Source organism: Apium graveolens, chromosome 2, assembly GCF_009905375.1.
Source record: "Apium graveolens cultivar Ventura chromosome 2, ASM990537v1, whole genome shotgun sequence".
Lineage (NCBI taxonomy): Eukaryota > Viridiplantae > Streptophyta > Magnoliopsida > Apiales > Apiaceae > Apium > Apium graveolens.
The window spans coordinates 38,163,129-38,178,312 of record NC_133648.1 but is presented as its reverse complement, the minus strand read 5'-3'; positions in this window follow the sequence as shown (position 1 = coordinate 38,178,312).

The window sequence follows — 15,184 nt, the reverse complement described above, 5'->3', positions numbered from 1 at the left end:
ATTTGATTTAGCTTGACCCTGGTATCATTTGAATTTGTCATATGAGCTTGAACTTGATCAAACAGGGCCTTGAAAGAGCTCCTCATTTTTGACACTTCCTTCTCTATGGAGGCCAGATCCATCCTTGACATTTGCTCAGTGAAAAACTGGAGTTGATTTTTGATGTCTTTTTGAGAAGGCACAATGTCATCCATCTGTTCCTTGATCAACCTCCTGACTTTATCTTCATGACCAATCAATTTTACTTCAAGGGCCTTTCCAAAGAGATGGAAAACCTTGATTTGAGCTTTATGCACATCCATAATGGCATCATAGACTTCAGGAGGAGTGAGAGTTTTACCATTGCTTCCCAAGATAGTTATGTATTCTCTCCTGAATATAGCCAAAACTTCATCCATTTCTGCCACATGATCACCAGACAACCAGGCATCTACATTTCCATACTATTCAGCCTCATCTACTATCTTCTCCTTCTGTTGTTCAACCTCTTCATTGAAGCATAGCAGTATAGCTTGATAGTCCTGGTTCCCCATGTCTGAAGTGAGCAATTGCTGAGAAAGATTGGCCAAGCCTGAGATTTGATCTACCAACATGTCATCAACTGTAGAAGGCTGAGCTTCCATATCGTGTAGCCATTGTGCCATGACATGTGGTTGGTTGGGTTGAGATGTGGATGGCTGTTGAGAAATGTTCACGGTACCACCTGTGACTTAAGTCACAGTTTGACTCACAGATAGATCTGTGGTTTTGACAGTTTGTTGTTCACCACATGTAGTAGGAACTGAAGGGTTTTTAGCACATAAACGCAACGAAAACGTAAATTTAAATCTTAAAAAAAAACTGAAACCCTCCGCAGGATCCATGCGAAAAATAATATTTAATTTGTAGTTCAGTATGTTTACCTTAAGAAGCTTTACGTTAATGGAAAGATGGAGGTCTTTAATAGCGATCCAAGAACGATGAACGGAAATCCCTAGCAGCTGCTCCTCAAGTGTGAAGCACTCTACCGGTATCCACCAAGAAAACGATGTGATGGAGGAGGAAGAGGTTGAGAGAATTAGTTGCCTCCCTCTTGTTCTACTTTAGAATTAGGGTTAATTATTTGGGTTGAGGCAAATAGGGTTTATAATAGTATATTTATAGGCAAAATTTTCAGCTGAAAATTTTCCATAAAATATTATTATTATTAACCCTTTAATTGATTATTCTTATTAACCAATTAACTAATAATTAAAACACCTTTTAATCATTAATCCCTTTTCTAAACACTTTAGAAAAATAATTGTCTCACTTGATTTAATTTCCAAAATTAAATTCTTAATTAATAATATTAAGAATTAATTAAATCTCATTTAATCAATTATTAAATTTGCTAATTAATTATTTATTTCACAAATAAATAATTATCAGCCATTATTAATTAATTCCTCCACCATTAAATCATTCTCTTTTATGGTGTGACCCTGTAGGTTCAATATTAAGCCGGTAGTAGAAATAAATAATAATAAAACTATTTTATCATTATTTATATAAATTCTCTAACTCATTACATATGATTAATTAATAAATTAATCATATTTATTCTACATCGTGAGGGATACTTCTCAGCATATCGCGACTATCCGGATAATACGAATTCACTGCTTAGAATACCAAGAACCTATTCAGTGAGTAGTTACCGTACAATCAATTCCTTCTACCCTGTAATGTCACAATTAAATATAAGGCATGGAACTTGTGTCAAGCCTATCTTATTTAATCATTTGCTTTCCCATTCACTATGCTTAGTTCTATTTAATGTAAATTAGAAACTCCTTTCTAATTTCATTCACTCTAGCCAGAGATTCCTGAACTAGCATAAGTGGATCAGCATTGAACATTCTCCTCCTTCATTGGAAGGGGTAGATCCTTTATTGATCATATACTATCTTCGTGTACAAATTCCTATACCCAGTAGAGCCCTTATAATTGTCCCTGGAGACTAAGAACTAAACCAAAACATAGTTCAGTGTACACAAGATGACTATGATGACCTCAAGTCTAAGGATACTTGTACAACTATCACTATATGAACAACTGCTGACACGTGAGTGAACTCCATCAGTTGTTCAGCTGTGTGAGTTATGTTCAGTGAACTTATTCTATAATAAGCACCTACATACTAGCTATAGTGTCACCACACAAATGTCTATGAGAACATACATCCTTCATAATGAAGCAAGCATAGTATGTACCGATATTTGCAGATTATTAATTACCAGTTAGTAATCCTACGACCAGGAACTATTTAAGTTTAGAGTTATCATCTTTTAGGTCTCATTATTATGATCTCATCACAATCCATAAAAAGTTTTACTCTAAACTATGGTATATCTTATTTAAACATTTAAATAGATAGAGCCCGCAATAAAAACAAAACAAGTCTTTTATTAATATCAATGAAATCAAAACAGATTATATAAAAGTTATTCCTAAATCATCATACATGATTGGACTTAGGACACATCTCTTTCAGGAACCTCCATTGGAATTGGAGAGGATTTGACTGGGTTACTGTCATGTACACCGGCCTCAAACCTTTGTGCACCTTGCAGAGCACTGTCACAGAAATGTGATGAACTTGCCTCTCCCATATCAGGGTCATTGGCAATTGTACTCCTAGCTTCAACTGTGAAGGCAATTTCAGCTAGGGTTTTGAGGGGAGTTTTTCCTTCTAGAGGAACCTCCAATTGAATTGGAGAGGATTTAGATAGCTCTCCCTCAAGAGTACTACCCTCAAACCTATACATCCGTGAAGATGATTGTGCACATGAAGGTGCAAGAGTGACCATGGGGTCTTCAGTAAAAACTGATGAAACCCCCATGTTTGTGATGGTGTCATCAAGGTCTACCCCAGCTAGTAGCCTCTCACCATCTAGATGTTGGTTTTGGGTGCTGAGCATAGTTTCATGAACCATGTCACTTGAGTGTTGGTGCACTTGAGAATCAGATTCAAGTGCTCTATATGATGAAGAAATTTGGGAGATTAGAGAAGTTTGCTCAGTTGTGAGTGTTGGAAGCTCCCCCTGAATGGATGAGGGAGCTTCAAGTGATGTGCCCTCACTGTGTGTGCCATCATTATTTCTTCTACCATACACTCTAGGCGCAGGTTGTGCTGACTCAGTACAGGATGTATTGGGGTGAATGCTCTTTTCAATAGATACACCCTGTTGAGAGGATGCATATAGTAACTGTTTACTCCCCATTTATTCAACTATGCCCTTTTGGGAGGACACAGAGGTGTCTAGAGTGGTCAACTCTGGTAACTTACTCTTCTTTGGTTTCTTGACCAAGGGTGACTCTGGTTCAGTTTGAAGTGTTTCACTCCCATTTACAACAACAAGGGTTGGTTTCTTTCTCTTCTTTTTACTCACTTCAGTCTTTTGAGAGACTAAAGTGGTTGGTTTGCTAACATCTAGTGGTATAAAAGAAAGGGCTGCAGCCTTGGAAGGTTCCTGTTGGTGTGCCTGTGTTTGTGCTTCCACAGGCTCAGGAACCATAGTTGAACTAGCAAATTTAGGAGCCCTCATGTCTGGCATAGGGTAAGGATAAGTCCTGAATCTCTCCAACATAAATGGAGTGATTCTGAGACTTACACTCACCTTATTCTTTGAAGTAAGTGAGCGAAATATGATTTTGGACACTTGCTTGCAATTGCCAATTCTACTACTATCAATACCAGCTAACAAATGTATGTCATTGACTTTATGAGCTAAAGTAGACATAATAAAGCTTGGCAACAAGATTTCTTTACCTCTATTCTTCAAAGGCATAGTAAGCCTGGTAGCCAGCTCCTCCAGAATTAGACCTCCAACATTCAGATGCCTGTTATGAGCTATTGAGAACACCAACTTCTGCACCACACTTGAGATGTTGTCAAAGCCAGTTTTTCTGCAAGTGAAAGCCCTTACTACAGAATCAAACACAAATGACCATTCCTTCCTAAGGTTTGTTCTGTTTAGGCTTGCCAAGTTGATTGAGCCACTGTAGTTGATGAAGTCCATGAATTCACTCAGCTCATCTGCAGTTGGCATCTCTCCATAATTCTCAGTTGGCAAACCCAGGGCTGTATTCACATCAGCTGCTGAAAACTCAATTTCCTGGCCTCCAGTTGTGCATGTGACCACCATAGAAGTGACATTCTCTAAAACAACTGTCCTAGTTATAGCTGATGTCCAGAATTCATGAAGAACGTCCAAATACAGCACAGGAGTTGCAGTTAAAGCACCTGCAATGTAGGATTACGAAAGAAACTTCACAAACCCCTTGAAACTATCAAGGGCTTGGTTAGCATCAAGAAAAGCAATAAAGTTAGTTCCCTTCTCTGGAATGATAGCTCTAATAATGTTTTGTGCCATTGTAGTGTTTAGAAGTAGTGGGTAAGAAGAAGTTTTGAGAAAAGAGCAAAAACGAGAGAGAAATCGCCTTTTGTCTGAAAGCTAGGTCACTTGAGATCTCGAGAAGGTGTAAGTACAGTGTGTGTATCGAGAAGTCGGGGTATTTATAGAAAAAGTAAAATACTTATCGAGAAGTCATATAAACATTTGATATTAAACTTATCGAGAAGTAATTTTAAATATGAAAAAAGGTACATTCAAGAAGTCAAGTGACTTATCGAGAACTCTGATAAATGTCCAATTTGTCCAAAAAGGACTGAAATAATTCTAATTTATTTGAACTGAATCAAATTAAAATCAGAATAAATTTTCCAAAAGTATTTATCTAAAATAATTCATTGAATTAAATTATTTTAGTTATGAGTTATTGATAAGTCTCAAAATATCCTTGTCGAGAACTCTGTGAATTAACACTATTAGAGAACTCTACATGGTCTTATCGATAAGTCATAATATAGCTTATCGAGAAGTCATTCGAGAAGCCTGTAGATAGACTTATCGAGGACTCACTCGAGAACTCTAAAATGACTTGTCGATAAGTCATTTTGACTTATCGAGAACTCAGTTCTCTATACCTTTGAGTACTTTTATTCTTCCTTGTGTTAATTTTACACATTAAAGATGTAAATTAACAACTAAGCAGTTTACTTAGAATTTGAAATTATCTAAGTTAATTTTTGAGTTTTTAAAGAAAAATAAATATACAGAGATTCTGAAATATTTATAATTCATATTTCAGTTAATTTCCAATTAAATCAAACTAGGTTGATTTATTAGAAATTAATCTGCTGCAAAATATTAGCTGGGTTCTTGCCTTAGGATGAAGAATTGAGCATTCCAATTTCACTCACAAGTCTAGTGAAGGTTGCTTCATCCAAATGTTTATTAAAAATATCAGCTAATTATTTTTCTGTTGGAACAAAAATGAGCTCAATGGTACCATTTGCAGCATGTTCCCTGATAAAATGGTACCTAACATCAATGTGCTTTATTCTAGAATGATTAACTGGATTAGCTACTATAGATATGGCACTAGTATTGTCACACATAATAGGAATTTTGTGTAACACTAGACCATAGTCTATTAGCTGATTTCTAATCCAAAGCACTTGAGCACAACAACTTCCAGCAGCTATATATTCAGCCTCAGCTGTGGAAGTTGACACAGATTGCTGTTTGTTACTGTACCAGGACACAAGTCTTTGACCAAGAAATTGACAGCTTCCACAAGTACTTTTCCTATCAACCCTGCATCCAACAAAATCCGCATCTGTGTATCCAACAGCTTCAAAACCAGTTCCCTTAGGATACCATAATCCCAAGTTTGGAGTTCCCTTTAAGTATTTGAAAATCCTTTTGATAGCCATCAAATGTGATTCCTTTGGATTGGCTTGAAATCTGGCACATAGACAAGTAGCAAACATGATGTCTGGTCTACTAGCAATCAAATACAACAATGATCCAATCATCCCTCTATAGCTTGAAATATCCATACTCTTGCCTTTCTTGTCTTCATCCAACTTAGTTGCAGTAGACATTGGTGTAGATGCAGGTGAGCTATCCACCATACCAAATTTCTTCAATAAGTCATTCACATATTTGGTTTGGCTGATGAAAATAACATCACTTCTTTGACTAACTTCAAGGCCAAGGAAGTAACTCAATTCTCCCATCATGCTCATTTCATACTCACTCTGCATTAGCCTAGAGAATCTTTGACAAAGCTTTTCATTTGTAGATCCAAAGATGATATCATCCACATAGATTTGAACTAGGATCATATCTTCACCATGCTTCTTATAGAAGAGAGTCTTATCAATAGTACCTCTAGTAAAACCATGTTTGAGTAGAAATTCTGACAGTGTGTCATACCAGGCTCTTGGTGCCTGTTTAAATCCATATAGAGCCTTAAGTAATTTGTAAACAAAGTTAGGAAATTCTGGATCTTCAAAGCCAGGTGGCTGTTGCACATAAACTTCTTTTTCTAATTCACTATTGAGAAAAGCACTCTTGACATCCATTTGATACACCTTGAAATTTGAGTGTGCAGCAAATGCCAGAAAGATTCTTATTACCTCTAGTCTTGCAACATGAGCAAAAGTCTCATCATAGTCAATTCCCTCTTCTTGTGAGTAGCCTTTAGTAACAAGCCTTGCTTTGTTTCTAGTAACAATTCCATTTTCATCCATTTTGTTCCTGTACACCCACCTAGTTCTAATTATGCTTCTATTCTTTGGTGCAGGGACTAATTTCCAAACTTTGTTTCTCTCAAACTGATTTAGCTTCTCCTGCATAGCACATATCCAGTCAGAATCCAATAGGGCTTCTTCAGTTTTCTTGGGCTCTACTTGAGATAGAAAACATGCATGTAGGCATTCATTAGCAGTTGCACTTCTAGTTCTCACACCAGCTGAGGGATCACCAATAATAGCTTCTACTGTATGACTCTTATCCCACTTTCTGGTATGTGTCTGTTGACTAGTGCCTTCATCATTTTCTTCAGTATTACCATGACTGTCATTTCCATTTTCTCCTTCTCCCCCTGAGTTTGTGCCATCAAATTCAGGTGTCTCAAGAGAGCTTTCATTTCCATGATTTTGTTCAGAGGTTTCTTCATTTATCACTTGTTGTGTCACAACTTCATCTTCCTCATCAGAATCACTATCAATGGTTAGGTTTTCAAATGCAAGGGCTTCTGCATCATTTACATCAAGGCATTTTAAGCCTGTACATTTGACATCATCAAAAGTCACATCTGTGCTTTCCATAATTTTCTTTTGATCAATCACATAAACTTTGTAGGCTGTTCTTTCCAATGAATATCCCAGAAAAATTGCTTCAAAAGCTTTGGAGTCAAATTTTCCCACATATTCAGAGTTGTCTTTTAGAATATAACACTTGCTTCCAAACACATGTAGATGCTTCACTGTAGGCTTCCTGTTAGACATGATTGTGTAGGGTGATTTGCCATGAACTTTGTTGATGAGATATCTGTTTTGAGTGTAGCATGCAGTATTAACAGCCTCTTCCCAAAAACTAGTTGGCAACTGAGCATCTTGTAGCAAAGTTCTAGCAGCTTCAACCAATGTTCTATTTTTCCTCTCAACTACTCCATTCTGTTGAGGTGTTCTAGCTGCTGAAAATTCTTGAACAATGCCTTTGCTTTTGCAGAATTCACTTAATGTTGAGTTTCTAAATTCTGTTCCATTATCACTCCTCAATCTTTTCACACTAACTTTTCCTTCAGCTTGCTTCTCAATTTTCTTGATGTGCTCAATTATAATGTTTGGAGTTTCATCTTTAGAGTACATAAACCCAACCCAAGTGTATCGTGAAAAATCATCAACCATGACAAGGGCATATTTGTTCCTTGAAATGGACAAGACATTTACTGGCCCAAACAAGTCCATGTGAATAAGTTGCAGAGGTGCACTTATGGAATTTTGCAGATTTTGACTTGTGACTTGATCTTTTCATCTTTCCTTTCTGACAAGCTTCAAAAACTTCCAGTTGAGTAAATTCCAGACTGGGCATGTCTCTCACAAGCTTCTTCTTGACTAAGGTGTTGATTGCTTTGAAATTCAAGTGAGATAACTTTTTATGCCACAGTTTGCTTTGCTCTTCTGATGCCTTGGTGTAAAAACAACACACTCCTTCCTTATTTGTTGAGTCTAAGTCTGTAACAAACAAGCTTCCCTTTCTTACTCCCTTAAGAGCAATTTCACCAGTCTTTTTGCTAATAAAAGCACAATCTTCTTTGCTGAAAATAACTTGAAAACCTCTGTCTGCAAATTGACTAACACTTAGAAGATTTACTTCTAATCCAGCAACTAGTGCTACATCTTCAATGACAATATTTCCAGAAATAATCTTGCCATATCCCATTGTGAATCCTTTGTTGTTGTCTCCAAAGGTCACCAAAGGGCCAGCCATCTCCTCAAATTGTGATAGCAGGGCCTTATCACTTGTCATATGCCTGGAACATCCACTATAATGATCCATATGGCCTTCTTCCCTTTGCCCTGCACATAATGAGGATTAAGTGTGTTTAGCTACCCAAGCTGTGTTGGGCACTTTCTTCTTGTTAACTGATTTTGCAGAAGTAGAATGAGAATTTTGAGATAAAATGAAATTCATAGACTGTTGAACATTTTCCCTTTCAGATATAGAACCAACTTTTGATTCTATGAGATCAATTCTCAATTTGTAGCAACTCTTCATCACTTTCATGTTGCAGGGAATACAGTCAAACTTGTCACATAATGAATATGGATCATTTGCCTTAGCTTCATTGTACTTGCACACTCCTTCAGGTGAATTGCTAACAGTCTTTTTACAAAGATGAGTTAGGTGATTCATTGATCCACAATTCTCATACCTCTTTCTAGGAGCATCTGCAACATAAGCAAAATTATTGCTTTTGTTTATCCCAATCTTTCCATTTCTATTCTTCTTTTTCTTTTTGACCTGTTTAGCTTTAATCTCCTTCACAGGCTCTTTAGTTTCTTGATTGGCTTTTGGTGTTTCAACAGAGATGAAAGACTGAGTTGTCTCATCATTTTTCTTTTCCTTGTCCTCATCAGCTATCTCCTGTTTGATGATCAACTCTTCTTCACTGAAGTTCACTTCACATGCCTTGAACAAAGGTGATTCAACTTTCTTCAAAATAATTGGAACATCTTCATTTTTAGTTGATTTCCCTTTGTCACTGACAGACTTCCTCTTGTTGTTCAAATCCTCATAATCAATACCAATGGCAATGTTTGCACATGGCTTGTTCTTTTCATGATATTGGCCAATCAAATCAGAAGCATTTTTGAAGGATTTCAGCTTCACTTCATTCTTCTCCAGCTTTTCTCTCAATACTGCTTCAATTTCACTTGCACACTTTAATTTGTTCTTTAAGTATGTATTTTCTTGCTTAGCAGTATCAAGCTCAACCAGCAACAATTCAGTCTCTTATTTTTCACTCTCAAGTTTTTCATTGATCTTTTTCAATCTGCTAACTTCCTCATTTGCAGCAACCATGCTTGTATGAATGTGGCACATTTCTGTGCTCATCTTTTCAACAGTTTCCTTATATTGACTCACATTTAAATCAATTGTGGTAAGAGTTGGTACCTGTGATTTAGATGATGAAGAATCTCCTTGCTCCAAGGCCATGAATGCATAGTTTCCAACTTCTTCATCTTCATCATTATCTGAATCATCCCAGCTCTTGCCCTCTGCAATATAAGCTTTCCCTTGTTGCTTCTTTAGAAGAGCATCATACTTTGCTTCCAATTTAAGATAGGCTTTGTCTTTCTTTGCCTTCTTGGGTTTTCTACATTCTGTAGCAAAATGGCCCAACTCATCACAATTAAAGCACCTTATTTTTGATCTATCAGCAGATCCAGTTTTGTAGCCAGTTTTGCTATCTGGAGTGTACTTCCCTTTTCCTTTCCAGCTGCTGTCTTTGTTGAAGGACTGTCCTTTGCTCTTGAAAAATCTTGGTTTCTTTACTCTAATATGAGAGAATTTTCTAGCCAAGTAAGCCATTGATTTGTCTAGCTCATCAAGCTCATCAAGAGTGTAGAACTCATCTTCTTCATCCAATTCCAGTATGACTTGCTCTTCAGTGTCATTGACTCTTTTCTCAATTGTAGAAGTTGCTGGAGTTGGGAATCTTTGCTCATCATTAGAAGTCTGGCCATCATTCACAATCAGTGCACTTGAGCTATCCATTACATATCCTTGACCAGCCCTTAATGACTTCTTTTGAATCATTTCAAGTTCATGAGTTTTCAGAACCCCATAGAGCACTTCCAGTGTGATTCTACTCAGATCCCTTCCTTCTCTGATTGCAGAGATCTTTTGTTCCAAATTATCAGGGAGAGTGAACAAGAAATTCAAATTCACTTCTTCAACATCATAAAATTTATCATTTATCAGCTTATTAAACCTTTCAAACACATCAATAATACCCTCCTTTGGTTTAGCCATAAAACCCTCATACTGAGAAATCAAAATCCTTTTTTGATTTGACCTAACCTCCTCAGTTCCTTCATAAAGTATTTCAATATTTTCCTAGATCTGTTTAGCAGTGTCACAGTTGACAATGTTATTATACATTACATTGTCAAGTGACTCAATTAGTATCAGTTGCAAAGCACTGTCTAGGGAAACTTTCTCTCTTTCAGGTTCAGTATACTCAGAAGGATCCTTGGGAGCATAATGAGCTGGAATAACCATATCTCCATCTGTGGTTTCCTCAACTCTAACTACAGGAGTGAAGGACCCATTCTTGAGAATACCAATGTAGAGATGATTGGCCATTCTTATAAACATCAACATTTTCTTTTTCCATAAAGTGTAATTGGCCTTATCAAAGGGAGGAATCTTGATACTACTGATTTTCTGTGTATTCATTTTTCCAAGATCTAATCTGTTTACTTTCAGATTTTGCTGTAATACCACTTGTTAGATATGAATACAACACAGAGGGGGGGGGGGTGAATGTGTTTTGGCTTAAATATTTGATTTTCGATCGACTTAGGCTTTAGCAGTTGGTTGTTGTTTATGTTTTAGTAAAATGGATGTTAAAAATAAATAGCTGTGCAAATATGTAAAACAAAGATCTTCAAAACTCACTTAATTTTATATTAAAAATTAAGCAGTGTTTTGCTACAAAATCTCTAAGTTTTTGTTTTAGAACTTAGCTTCTTTCTTGAGAGAGAACACACACTCTTCTATTCTGATTGTTCTTTTTCACTTAACTAGAGGACCAGTGTTAACTTTATAACTCAGTTAACAGCTGGTTTACACAGTGGATAATAAACATGCTATTAGCTTTTCTAAACTATCACTTGTCATTTCTATTTATAGAAAAGCAAATCTTCCATTTCTGGCTTAGCATATCTTTAGCATCCCGTGTTAACTTTAATCTCCTCTGTCAGTTAATCTTTGTCGTTGATCTTGCACATCTCTCAAGCTGCTTTTTGTAGACTTGTCAATCCAGCTGTGTGAATTGTTTGTTGATTTGCAACCTTGGATATTGAACTGTTCTGCAATTCTGTACTTAGAGAAATTTCTTCTCTTCGAGATCTTCAGTTAAGCTGTAGAGAACTCGACATCTCAATAGGCATGTTGGCTTGTCGATATCTCTGAAACTTCATTGTTGCCTAGACTTATCGACAACTCTGAGTTCTCTAGTGAATTTTGGTTTATCGATAACTCGGAGTTCTCTAATGGACTTTGGCTTATCGATAACTCAGAGTTCTCTAATGAATGTATACTTGTTGATATCTCTGAGTTCTCGACAGACAATTCCTGAGTTCTCTACACCCAGTGGATGTTGCTTATCCGTCGAGTGGTGATGGCTTATCCGTCGAGTAGACATTCCTCATTTGTCGAGTAGATATTGCTCATCCGTCGGGTAGATGTTACTCATCCATCGGTACTCTCTGGAGTTTAAATGACTTCTCGATAAGTCATTCTGGAGTTTTCGAATGATTTCTCTATAACACTAGTTCTGTGACTTGTAGAGATCTTGACTTAGAATGTTTTACACCAAACAGATTTATTCAACTCCAAGCTTCTTCATAATTCTTCTGAGTCATGATCTTCTTGATCTTCTTCCAGATATAATTCTTAGGCTTGACACTGTTTAGAGAAAAATGCTCCAGTCTGCTCCATTTACATTTTACAGACATTAAGTGTTACAAGTATAAATTACCGATTAAGGTTACAATACAACTAATCTTAGGGTTGTCAATATGACTTGGTCTTGTTATGATACAGGCATGTCTTGCACAACATATAAGAAGACCAATTAATATTTAAATTCAATTAAAAAATTTCTAATAAAGTTTTAACAACCACCTAGTAAAAAAAATATTCTCTTAAACCGGACTCTTTCACGATTAACAATTTTTTGAATGACTTTTTAATGGTCTAACTATAAAGATGTCAATATCTAAGTATTACCAACTAATTTAGAAGTAAACTTTTACCGATTAATTTATATTTTAAACAAAATATAATTTTAATCGATCACATATAATTTTAAATACAAAAAATTTCAAAATAATTTTACTTAATTTGTCATTTTGACAGTCAAACATCAGTTTGACTAGTGCATCTAAGTAGTGTTTAATCCTTAATTAGTTTTTTGATTATTTTAAATATATTTTTCAACGGTCCAACCGTATGGATATCAACATATATATATATATATATATATTAGTGATACTACCAAAATTTTATATCAAAATAATTTATTTGGTTTGCCATTTTAACAGTCAAACATTAGTTTAACTAGTACACCTAACTAGTGTTTAATCCTGAATTGGTGTTTCGATTATTTTAAAAAGATTTTTCAACGATCCAACGGTATGGATGTCAACATATATATATATATATATTAGTGATATAACCAAAATTTTATATCAAAATAATTTTACCTGGTTTGCCATTTTTACAGTCAAACATCAGTTTGACTAGTTCATTTAAGTAGTGTTTAATCATGAATTAGTATTTATATTATTTTAGAAATATTTTTCAACGATCCAACCGTATGGATGTCAACATATATATATATTAGTGATATAACAAAAACTTTATATCAAAATAATTTAACCCGGTTTGCCATTTTTACAGTCAAACATCAGTTTGACTAGTACATTTAAGTAGTGTTTAATCATGAATTAGTATTTATATTATTTTAAAAATATTTTTCAAAGATCCAACCATATGGATGTCAACAGATATATATATATATATATATATTAGTGATACAACCAAAATTTTATTTCAACATAATTTTATTTGGTTTGCCATTTTAAGAGTCAAACATTAGTTTGACTAGTACATCTAACTAGTGTTCAATCATGAATTGGTGTTTTGATTATTTTAAAAATATTTTTTAACGATCCAACCATATGGATGTCAACAGATATATATTAGTGATACAACCAAAATTTCATATCAAAATAATTTTACTTGGTTTGCCATTTTAACAGTCAAACATCAGTTTGACTAGTACATCTAAGTAGTATTTAATCCTGAATTAGTATTTCGATAATTTTAAAAATATTTTTCAACGATCCAACCGTGTGGATGTCACCAGATATATATTAGTGATATAGCCAAAATTTCATATCAAAATAATTTTATTTGGTTTGTCATTTTAACAGTCAAACTGATGTTTGACTAATACATCTAACTAGTATTCAATCATGAATTAATGTTTCAATTATTTTAAAAATAGTTTTCAACGATCCAACCGTATGGATGTCAATAGATATATATATTAGTGATATCACCAAAGTTTCATATCAAAATAATTTTATTTGATTTCCATTCTAACAGTTAAACTTCAGTTTGACTTGTACAACTAACTAATGTTAAATCCTGAATTAGTGTTTCGATTATTTTAAAAATATGTTTCAACGGTCCAACCATATAGATGTCAATAGATATATATATGTATATATAATATATATATATGTATATATAATATATATATATATTAGTGATATAACCAAAATTTCATATCAAAATAGTTTTATTTGGTTTGCATTTTAACAGTCAAACATCAGTTTGACTAGTACACTTAACTAGTGTTTAATCCTGAATTTGTGTTTTGATTATTTTAAAATATATTACATCGATCCAACCGTATGGATAACTATATATATATTTTAGTGATATATTCAATGTTTCATATTAAAATATTTTATTAAAATATTTAATTTTTTCTGAAAATCTTGAAATGTCACCCAAACAAATAAATGTTGACATTAATATGGTTGGATCATGAAATAATATTTTTTAAAAATTTAAATTATCAAAAATCATGTGCTAATTTACGAAGGAATCCGTCATAAATTATTATCTGCAAAAAAATTGAGAAAAGTCAAATTTACTGCCAAAATTTTGTGGGAAAATTTAAATTTCCCTTTTTGATAACTTACGACGAATTTTACTTTTCGTCGTAAATTGGATGTTCCAATATTTTCCGTTACAAATATTTCGTCGTAAATTTAGATGAAATATTTTTTATATTTAATTTCAAGTTAAAATTTTAATACAAATATATAACTTACGACGATTACGACGAAATGTTTAAATCGTCGCAATTTCAAATAATTTTTATATATTTCCCCTCCAAAAATTTGGGAAAAAAGTTAAATTTCCCTCTTTGATAACTTACGACGAATTTTAATTTCCGTCGTAAATTTGACGATCCAATTTTTTCCGTCGCAAATATTTCGTTGTAAATTTAGTTAATATATATTTTTTAATTCAATTTCAAGTTAAAATTTTAATAAAAATAATTAACTTACGACGAAATGTTTAAATCGTCGTAAATTCAAATAATTTTCATTTTTGTTTAATCGTGTCGTGCATAATTTTATTAATAAAATAATAAACTTACGACGGTTTTGGGTTTCATCATAAATAATTACGACGTTTTATCTTTTTCCGTCGTAAGTTGGGCGCGCATTTTTTTTCTTCGTAAGTTGACCGTCGTAATTGACCTATTTTATTGTAGTGATATTGTATACGTCATGTTATATTTTAGGAGCAAAACTCTAAATCCTACTTAATTATGAATGATGTTTAAAAGCGCGGCACCTACGCTTTTTGGACTTTCTAATATTCTAGATTAATTCGTACAGTATTATTTAAGGACTTGTCGTCTTCAAGATAACTCGACTGTAAATATAAATGAAGTACTTCATACAATTCGGTCTGAATTGACAACT